The following is a 10995-nucleotide window of genomic DNA, read 5'->3' on the forward strand; positions in this document are numbered from 1 at the left end:
AGACCGAGAACAAGATTGCAAAAGAAGATCAACAAGAACAACTCGAACACAGACTGTACCATGGAGGAAACCGATATCGATAGTGATGATGATTATGAGATATTTGTACATCCACGACCAATGGTTGACAACACTTCATCCAGTATTGATGATGATGAAACAGAGAGTCTTGATGGTCACGAAGAAGAAGTACTACAAACTCCGGAGTCAGATGGGGACGCCCATGGTATAGATATAGATGTGCAGGAACTACATTCCTTACACGAAGATGAAGAGCAGGAGGTGCCTTTAGAACCAGAGACGCTTGATCCAGCTCATGATGAAGATGATACACCTCCAGTTTTGCATCGTCGATCAGGTCGAGAGAGGACACAACCTAAGTGGTTACAGTCTGGTGATTTTGTAACGAAGTCTGCAGTTCCACCTACTGATACACCTGAAGTGACACCAGCTGAGTGGAGACAGAAGGCAGATTACCATCTAGCTGTATTGCTAGAGGTTCATTTTCAGGGATAGAGCTAGAAGCAGGGAAGGCTTTATTGGCCATTTTGACCGATCATTGATGTTTTATATTTTAGCTTTACTATTGATACTATTAATCTTATATTTGATAATATTTCAGTGGATTATCCTGATTGATTCTTGCTGTATTTATTAGGGATTGCAGTATCAGTATATTGCAGCTTCAGATATAATACTATTTCATTTTTATTTTTCATAGATATTGTGTTGTATACTCTGAAATGACGTGGATGTCATTTTAGATGCCAGGGGAGTATGTGGTAGAGTGTTAAGCATTAATATTTATTTTCTTTAAGAATAATTAATATTAATTAGTAGTTTTATTATATGTTTATTACGAGTTCATCAATTCTTCTATTCTCTTATATCTCCTTAGTACAGTTCTACTCTATTTTTCGGGTTCATTAGTCAGTCAGTCATGTGTCATATTATCTTGTCTACTATTGGTCAGTCATTGAGTTCAGAGTTTTTTTTGCCACTCGATTTGATATACCTTGAGAGAAAGCTTTACATATAGCAGCCATATTTAAAATAGTTACACAGTTTAATATTCTGGACACTTATTCCATATTAATCAGGTCAGTTACTAATATTTCTTAAGTCTTTAATATTTGCACAGTATTCCTTTAGTTTGAATCTGAGAGAAAATGTATTTTGAATAAGTCAGAATGATTGTGCATGAATGATAGATATTTTATTTTAAAGAAGTATTTTCATGAACTCAGAGAAATAATATATCATAGATATATTAATGATACATGTATTGGTACAGTTATTTTATTATAATTATAAAAGGTCCAAAGCAATGTCTACTGAACATTTTACTTATTGTTTATAAATGCTATGCTGATATAGTTAGTTCATTAGACGTATGTAGGTTATATTTGTATTTTTAACAGGACCAGAATATCTTCATATTCTATTGATCTGGTGATGTTTCCAAATTAGGAGATAGACCTTTGTACCATATACATGGTAAGATCAGTGTTACATGTATTTTTAGTTTACTGTATTGTCTGTGTTTGTCTATTTAATTTTAGTTCAGTATATGTATTGTTTGTGTCTTGTGAATAGTAGTTACCTGTATGTCAATTAATACATGTAAACATTATAGTAAGAAATTAAAGTTCATTCATAAATCTATGAATGAGTAGCGTGATACAATTGGACATAATGTAGCACTTAATCCTGACTTGGTTGATAATTTAGTTTGATTGAATTCATATATTTATCATATATACACTTAAATAGTATTGGTTGTATTCTTACAGAAAAGAGCTAGTTTATCGTATTTTATACATGTTCTTTCCATTTTATGATTTAGAGTTACATCATTTTGTACACTGTACTGTCTATGTATTTACGTTTTGTTATTTGTGTACTTTCAGGGTTAATTTATTTTTGTCGTATGAATAAAACATCTTAAACTTGACGAATCCTTTTATTCTGTCCAAGAACCCTATTACAATAAGCCCGAGATTTCGGGATCAGGACCCCTCCTACCCCCTCTCATGTATTTGTTTTACTGTTTTATGTAGGAGCATTTTATTTGTAAATCATTAAACAATTTTTTACTAGTTGATTTGCTTAATGAGTACCAATTACTTTACACCCTCCCGAACTTGTCACACAAGCTGCTACCATTTTAGAAATTGCCTACACGGAAGTGATGACTTCTGGTTTAATCGTTCTTTAAAGGGATATTAATTTCCTTGTGAAGCCTTATTTGAGTATGATTTTGCTATAACATCAGTGTTCATAAAAAAAAAAAAAAAATTGATCGGTCTATATGTTCTTTTCAAGCAAACTTTCCCTTTTATTGAATAGATTAATAAGGAAAAATTATTGGGACACAGGGACATCGGTTATTTTCTATTAGTTTTGGCAGAATTTTGTCCATTTTTCCTTTCCTTGTTAATTTCCGAAGTTGTATTTGTCATCGGGAAGGCAAATGATGAAACAGGAACTGTTTACCAAAAAGCCGCATATGTATTCCTCACTAACTTTTTGGTGCTAATATTTCTCAATCTTTACTTTCCTAAGAAGTGGGGTTCTTTTTGTACTATCGATTGTTTTTACCTTTTCGACATGAAGTTGTTCGTTTTATTTTATTTTGTCTAATTATTTTGATACGCCACACGTAGTCGGGACGTGTTATTAGTTACATAGTATGCTAGTGACCAAATACGGTATATATGGGGTCAGTAAATGCCATATGGGGTGAGAGCGAAGCTCGAATACCCATATGGAATTTACTTACCCCATATATATACCGTATTAGGTCACTAGCACACTATGTAACGAATTTATCTTACCGACTATCTTAACGTGTTAAATTTAGACTAATGACCTATCAAAATGACCAAGTCTTCAATACTGTTAGCATTAAGAAACTACTTCCATTTATCCTACAAAAACAGATACCAACAATAACAACTTGTTAGGTTTAAATGTGTTTTATGAATTTATTTCAATCTTAATCATCACTTTCTTCGTCTATTTAAACATTTTTCTCAGTACCGTTCTGTTTTTATAAAGAAACGTTACACTACTACTAACTGTGTATGACATAAGCCCCGCCTCCCTACTACCTTATAAGGAATATACACGGTCTCCACGAGGGCGCTTTTAACCAATCACATTCCTAGAAATGTATATGAGGTAAGATAAAGTGATATATCGTAGTCTATCTGTCCGTATGTGAACAATGTGTAAGAAGACTCAAATTTGCTTTACCAAATGCTCATGAAAAGTGAAGATGAAGTAAGGCCACTTAATTTGTTTGTGTCTTTGAATTCAAAATCAAAATGTAATAGAAATCTACATGATAACATCCATCAGATGATCATTAGACATTCATCTGTCAGAGGTCAGTACTTATCTTGTTGTATTGTGTCGTACAAATTGGCTTTACTGCTACAAACTTCTTATTTTTAGTGCAAAACAACAAAAACTGCCAAAATAGTCTCATTTTGAGACATTGTCATTAATATTTATATTTATATTTGAGCAACTGCTTTACCTCAAAATATACTTTGCTACAATTGGATGGACGGATAGGTTATAATGCAACATTAACATAACTTGTATTGTGAGCCAGCCGAGACAGCCTGATATTGAGATGATTAAGTCAGTTTCTCAAAAATAAAATGCCATTATTCTAATATTGGTAATTTTTTCTTCACAAAGTTTGTTGTTTGAGAATATAAAATGAAATTTAGAATTAAGTAAGATATGTTTACTCATCGAAAAGGTTGTGATAGTTATTTGGTTGTACGGATGAAGACGTGTACATTCTATTAAAAAAAAAAATCCATGATATAGAAAAGGCAAGTTAACATATTCCGCGTGATATAGTTAGTATAAAAACAAAATACCTATTATATAACTTTACATTTATTTTGTGAACTTGTCACACAAGCTGGTACTATTCTAAAAAAAAACATGAACATGGAAATCATAAACTTGCAAACTTGTCGGAAAGTACGACAAACTTGCTATACTTTCATAACTAGTCAATAAATGCTTATTATACCGAAGTTTGGAAGATATAATAATATACCAGTTAAAAAAAAATAGTCGCATAAACATGATGCACGAGAAGGAATGTTTTTGTTTCTATATTATGTGTTAATATCTAATTCACAGTAATCAAAATCAAGGAACCTTGTGATAAAATGTCCGAGCATATAATTTATGTATAATGATTGATAATTGTACAAATATTACAAATATTAACGTACACCAACTATTAACAGATGACGAAGTAGAACTCAAACATGTTAATTACATTTGTAATGTTTAAGTTATATACAAAATTAAAATTTTCATGAAGATTGTTCAGCAAAGTATTTGTTTTGATTGATAAAATTACTAAGAAACTGACGACAGACTTGATTTTTATAATCAATTATTTTATTGTAATATTTTATAATGCGAAAAAGTCAAAGCAACGCGTTATCAACGACGTCATTTTTGTCCAATGAAAAAAAAGGAAATAACTAATAAAGTATTTACCTTGATAAAAATATTTGAAACTATTGACTATCAATAAGTCCATGGAGGAAGATATAATAAAGATACCATAGGGACATTCCAAATCACAAGTCGATAACAAACATAATTTCTGTGTCATTTTGTCTCCTATGAAGAGTTGTCTCATTGGCAATCGTACTACATCTTTTGTTATATATAAACTGTCTAAAAAAGAGAAAGACCAACAGATACATGTTAACAACAGTACCCAAAAGGCACAAGGTTTAAAATTTAATACGCCAGAATTACTAACATACTCATGTATGTATACCTTGTATCAGAAAAGTTATTTGATGCGACTGTCATACAAGTGAGAGGTATCACTAGCTATAAAACCAGGTTCAATCCACCATATCTACATAGGAAAATGCATGTACCAAGTCAGGAATATAACAGTTTTAATCCATTCGTTTGATGTTTTTGAGCTTTTGATTTTGCCATTTGATTAGGGACTTTCCGTTTTGAATGTTCATGTTCCTCTGAGTCTGTTTTTTTTTGTGATTTTACTTTTTACTTGTTATGATCTACAAACTAACTTTTATTTAAGAATACATATCATATTACGTCAGTGTGATTTATTAACTTACATTTTATTTTTCACTTAATTTGTACTTTTTAAAAAAATGAATATATCATAATGTTTTACTCTACCATGTATACTTCACGAGATAATATTTCACAATCAACATATTACAAAATATTTTTGTTGTCAGGTTTGTTCAGTTTATTTGTATTTTGCTTTAGATTTTTTTTTATTTTAAAATTATGTTGATACATATGTATAGATAATGTTTTTGATACTGACTGTATCAGCAAAAATATCAAGCGAGTCAGCTAGGGCAGGATGATATTTAAGTTGATTAAGTCAGTATCTCAAACCAAATGCCATTATTCTTATATTGGTAATTGTTCTTTAAAAGGTTTGCTGTTTGAGAATATGAAATGAAATTTAGAAGTAAGTAAGATATGGTTACTTGTCGAAAATGTTATCTAGTTATATGGTTGTGTGGATGAAGTTGTGTGCATTCTATAAATAATTTTAAGCGTTACGTTGCTGCACTATTACGAGTTGTCATTGCCTAATATTTTCGAGTTCCAAATCTTTTCAATGATATAGAACAGGCGAGTTAAGATATACTGCGTGAAATAGTAGGTATAAAAAGTACCTATTATGCTGTTTATTGGTAACTTGTTTTTGGCTGAAAATATCACCTTTAGAACTAATTTAAATTTGTATTATTTTTCATTCCGGAATACGTTTTTAACCCTGTTGATCAATCATTACGCATTGTGAATTTCGACGACTGCTAGTTTTCCAGTAATGATTAAGGCCAAACTACTTGTAAACCCAATGTTGAATATCCGATAAGTAAAACGTAGGGGTATTTCACATATTGTTATTAAAATAATATTAATTGCTTAATGTCAATCCTACATAACATTATTTTGTGATCTTGACACACAAGCTGGTACTATTCTAAAAAAAGAAAGACATGAATTATGAAAATCATATACATGCACACTGGTTCGAAAGTACGACAAACTTGCTATACTTTCATAACTTGTCAATATATGTTTTATTACACCGAAGTTTGGAAGAAATCTAAATATACCTCTTTAAAAATAAAATAGTAGCATAAACATCATGTATAAAAAGAGGTGTTTTTATTTCTTTGTTAATGTGTTTATTTCTTGTTCACAGTAATCAAAATTAAGGAACCTTATGATAAAATGTCCGAGCATATGATTCATGTATAATGTTTAGCAATTGTAAATATATTAACGTACACCATGTATTGGCAGATGACGAAGTAGAACACAAATATGTTCTCTACATTTGTTATGTTTAAGTTATGTAAAAAATTAAAATTTGCATAAAGATTGTTCAGCAAACTATTTGTTTTGATTTATAAATAACTTAGAAACTGACGACAGACTATTGTTATCAATTATTTTAGAGTTATATTTTGTCATGCGAAAAAGTCCACCAAACGCATTACCTTCGACGTCATTTTTGTCCAAAATATGTAATAACTAATAAAATATGATTGCAAAAGTATTTACCTTACTTAAAAGTATTTGAAACTATTGACAATCAAATAGTTTATGGAAGAAGAGTTGTCTCATTGTCAATCGTACCACATATTTTGTTTTATATTAACTGTCTAAAAAAGAGAAAGACCAACAGATACATGTTAACAACAGTACCCAAAAACACAACATAGAAAACATAAAATCCAGCAACACGAACCCCACCAAAAACTGGTGTATATCAGGTGCTCTGGAAGTGTAAGTAGATACTGCTCTACAAGTGGCAACCGTCATTGTCATATGTGAATTATGGAATGAAAATACACAAATGTGCGATTTTTGTCAATATAGTATCTACATACTCATGTTTACCTTGTTTAAGAAAAGGTATTTGATGCGACTGTCATACAAGTGAGAGGTTTTGCTAGCAAACAAAATGCCATTATTCTTATACTGGCAATTTTTTTCTTCATAAGGTTTGTTGTTTGAGAAATGAAATGAAATGTTGTCTACGAGAGGCGTGTACTTAGGACATTTACGATTTTACCACAGTATTGTTGAGACTACGGTTTATATGATGTAAACTTATATTACTGTTACATGTACTTTGGATTTTGAATAATACAGTATTGAACTTTTAATCGACTTTGTGTTTATGTTAACTTGCAAGACTTCGTTCAGACTACACCACGATCCATCTATTTATTTATGTGGCCAAGAATCACTTAATGAAGCTACCACTAGATTTTTAGGGTAACCATGTTAAAGAGTCTACGTTGCATTTGTTGTACGTGAACGAGTGAAAATTATACCACAATATCGTACTCAAATCTAAATTGATTTTGTGAAAACTCCATATTTTAATTTGTTCTTTCAATGAACAACACGACGGGTGCGACTAGTAAAGTAAGATTGGCTTACTGTTCCTCGCAAGAAATAGGAAGCTATGGTATGAGTACAAATGAGACAACTCTCAATCAAAGTCATAATGTAAAAATGCAATTATTGTTTTTTTGTAGACCTTGCACTGCTGAAAATTTTCCCATTTACAGTTTCGTTTCTCTTTTTCTATTATAGGTTTCAAAGTAATAGCGAATAATGCATTTGATTTGTAAGAATCTTTATTTAGTACAATTACTCCAAAGGAACGTTTTATGATTATTGTCAAAAATAGGCATTAAATGGTATATAATATCCTTATTGTTAAGGTGGATTCATTTATAGAGCCAATATTTTCGGAACTATTAAAAAGAGGCTAAAGCTACAAGAGGGACAGTCAAACTCATAAATCGAAAATAAACTGACAACGCCATGGCTAAAAATAGAACGACAAACAGACAAATATAAGTACACAAGACACAGCAAAGAAAACTAAAGACTAAGCAACACGAACCCTTTAAAAAAATACATTCTTAAAAGTAATCAATTTAACACGGTAGTAAAAAAATTAAAGGTTGCTTTTATCAGTACTTATCAATAAGAGAATGAGTGTCTTTAACATTGATTTAATTTTTGGAAAAACTAAAACATAACAACATAATTTGTTTTATATATTCAGTTATGAGAACACAAAATTCTATGTCCTGTCGATACTGTTTACTTATAATTCAACATAACACAAGGTCATGCGTTTTTCATGCTGATTATGACGTGTTTAAACATAGTCTGTTCGATGTCTCCTGATTAATACTTTAGTTTAGGGGAGCGCGATTTATTTATAAGTTGTAAATATTTCTGAACTTGCTTACAGTAACTGCATGTGAGAACTCTTATATTAGTTAGTGCTTTGTTAATTTTTTCCTTGTGCATCGTTTCGATCTTTTAAGTTAACCCAATTGCAATATATTTTCACAGTTTGTTCTTAGCTTGTGATGTTACAGCACTGTTTCACGTTAGACGAGGATTGAACGCTTACACACATTTTTAACCTAGCCACAAACTTTAATTGCCTGTTCCCATTAGGACACTGTAGTTCAGTAGTTGTCTCGGTTCATTCCTCACGTTTTTTTGGTTTTTTTTGTAAATTAGTTTTTCATTATTTAGGCCCTTAGTTTTCTTATTTGAATTGTGTCACATTTATCAATTTTGGGGCATTTTATATACAAATAAACGGTATGTCTTTTTTCTCATTGATTAAGGTCGTCCAGTGACGTATAATTGCATAAATCCACTTTTGAACTCTGGTGATTTGGAAAGTTGTCTCATTGATTATCATACCACATCTCCTTATTTTAGTATAGTTGGTAGAATAATGTGCTTTGAACATGTATGTCCCTGATATCGAATTTATTTATCCATACCAGTTTCAACATTATAAACCATACCTGCATTTTACCCATATAATAATGTTAGCCTTGATGACTATGGTTGTAACCAATATGGATCATCTGGAAAAAAATAAACAAAAAATCTCCAACGGACTTGGCTCAAAATTTATTTTATTTGTTGTGGGGATGTATGAGTACATCCGGTCAGTGTTTTGTTAGAAATAATTCTGCATTGTATCGAGGTGATGAGTTAAGCCCTTTCCAACAGATTTTTTAAATTTGATATTGTGTTTTATTGTAATACCATTGTCCAAGATTAGTAGCAGGAGTGGCGCCTTCCTACTATTGTACCCCGCCCCACTCTGTATGTTCCTGTACCAAGTTTAAAGCCTGTTGTCCTTTGTTGCTGTATACCACATTTTTCGTTTTCTATCAATATTCTTACAAAAATTAGGTCTCTAGTTTTCTCGTTTAAACTGTTTTACATTTGTCTTTTCGGGCCTTGTATAGCTTGACTATGTATGCGGTATGGCTTTTTTCATTCTTTATATAGCAGTTTTAGAAGAGTAGTTTTTGTTTATTTGCATTTGTTAAAAGTTATCGGTTTTTTACGGCCTCAAAGTGATGAATAACTCACAAAGTCATTTGGACCAGGGGAGTTAACAAGATGACGAAAAAACACATGTGTTTGATATGTTTGTATTTCTTTATTTCATAATTCGTGCATTAACCTCTAGATATCCTATATCCAGAGTAACCATGTGGACTAGGTTTACCATACCGCTGAAGTCTGTTATACCTGTAACTTCCGGTTGAGGTTTGTACTCTGCAGTTTCTTCCACTATCAAATGGCTCAGAATTTGGACAACACACTTGTTTGTTGTTACGTTTTGAGCATATCGACGGTAAATTGCAACCAATTGGTCGAGATCTATCACGCATCAACGGTTGATCTACAAGTATTAAAAAATCACACTGTTATCAAGAGGTGATAGCCTTATTGTAATATGTATACAAATGGTATTTTTCATTATAATATGGTGGATGCTTTATAAAAATTTGAGTGAGCAAATTAATTTTTGCTTAGTAGAATACAGAGTATACCGAGGTTATTGAAAGTCAAGATATAATATAGACACAATGTGAGTTCATAAGTACCTATCAATTCAAATTAAATGGTGAGGAGAGGGTCCATAGGGTAAGCAGCTCTTGCTTTGCATGCATTATGAGCATCAATTTATTCAACCTTATTAAAATTGACCCAATGTCGCTCTCAATTGAATGCAATTTGTTGACACAAAACGGGACACTTGTCTTTCAATGACGGTGGTATGTTGACTTATGTATGTATTGATTTGAGATCATGTATTTTGACGGGTGCTTTTTACTTACTAATATAATAGTCAAATGATATTTCTTATATATTTAATCTGTTTTGTTCAATCTACAAAGTCCAAACTGGCAACATGCTACACATGGATCTCTCAGAACGTGTGTGCAAGTTTTCTTAACGTGTAGGCAGCATCAAACTGCTGTAGATAACTTTAGACTTCCAAATTCCGACCATGAAGTGGTTGCGCGTTTATGTATATTTCTGCTATATAAAGCATAACGAAGCAATTTGAAACCTACAAACAGTTCTTTGTCCATCTGCCAAAGCATAACGAAGCAAATTGAAACATACACACATTTTTTTTGTCGATTCGTACACAACAACGAATTATTGACCTTTATTCGAAAGAGTCTGTTGGTATTTAAATATGAAGAAAGTGTTGCGTTCGTCAACTAGCAATGCTTCACTGCGTCGAATTGTACGCTTGCTATAACTTTCCTATAAAAATCCGAAGATAAATGGAGCAAATACAAGTTAAATAGGTTTTTTTTTTTTATTTAGTTTACTCTAATTACTAATTTAACTATGAAAATAGTATACTCACTTCGAGCTGTAAAGTTAAAATGAATCATTCAATTAAAATGTTAAATGCATTCATACCTAAAGTAAAACATATTACACTTATGCTCAATATAAAGACGTTAAGCACTAAAAATTTTGCTGTGAATGTTTAGGTTTTTTTTTTGGAACATTTCAAATACTTTTCATATAAAATCTCGTGTCTATCTGCTAGTAAGTAATAGCATC

This window comes from Mytilus trossulus, chromosome 6 (assembly GCF_036588685.1).
Source record: "Mytilus trossulus isolate FHL-02 chromosome 6, PNRI_Mtr1.1.1.hap1, whole genome shotgun sequence".
Lineage (NCBI taxonomy): Eukaryota > Metazoa > Mollusca > Bivalvia > Mytilida > Mytilidae > Mytilus > Mytilus trossulus.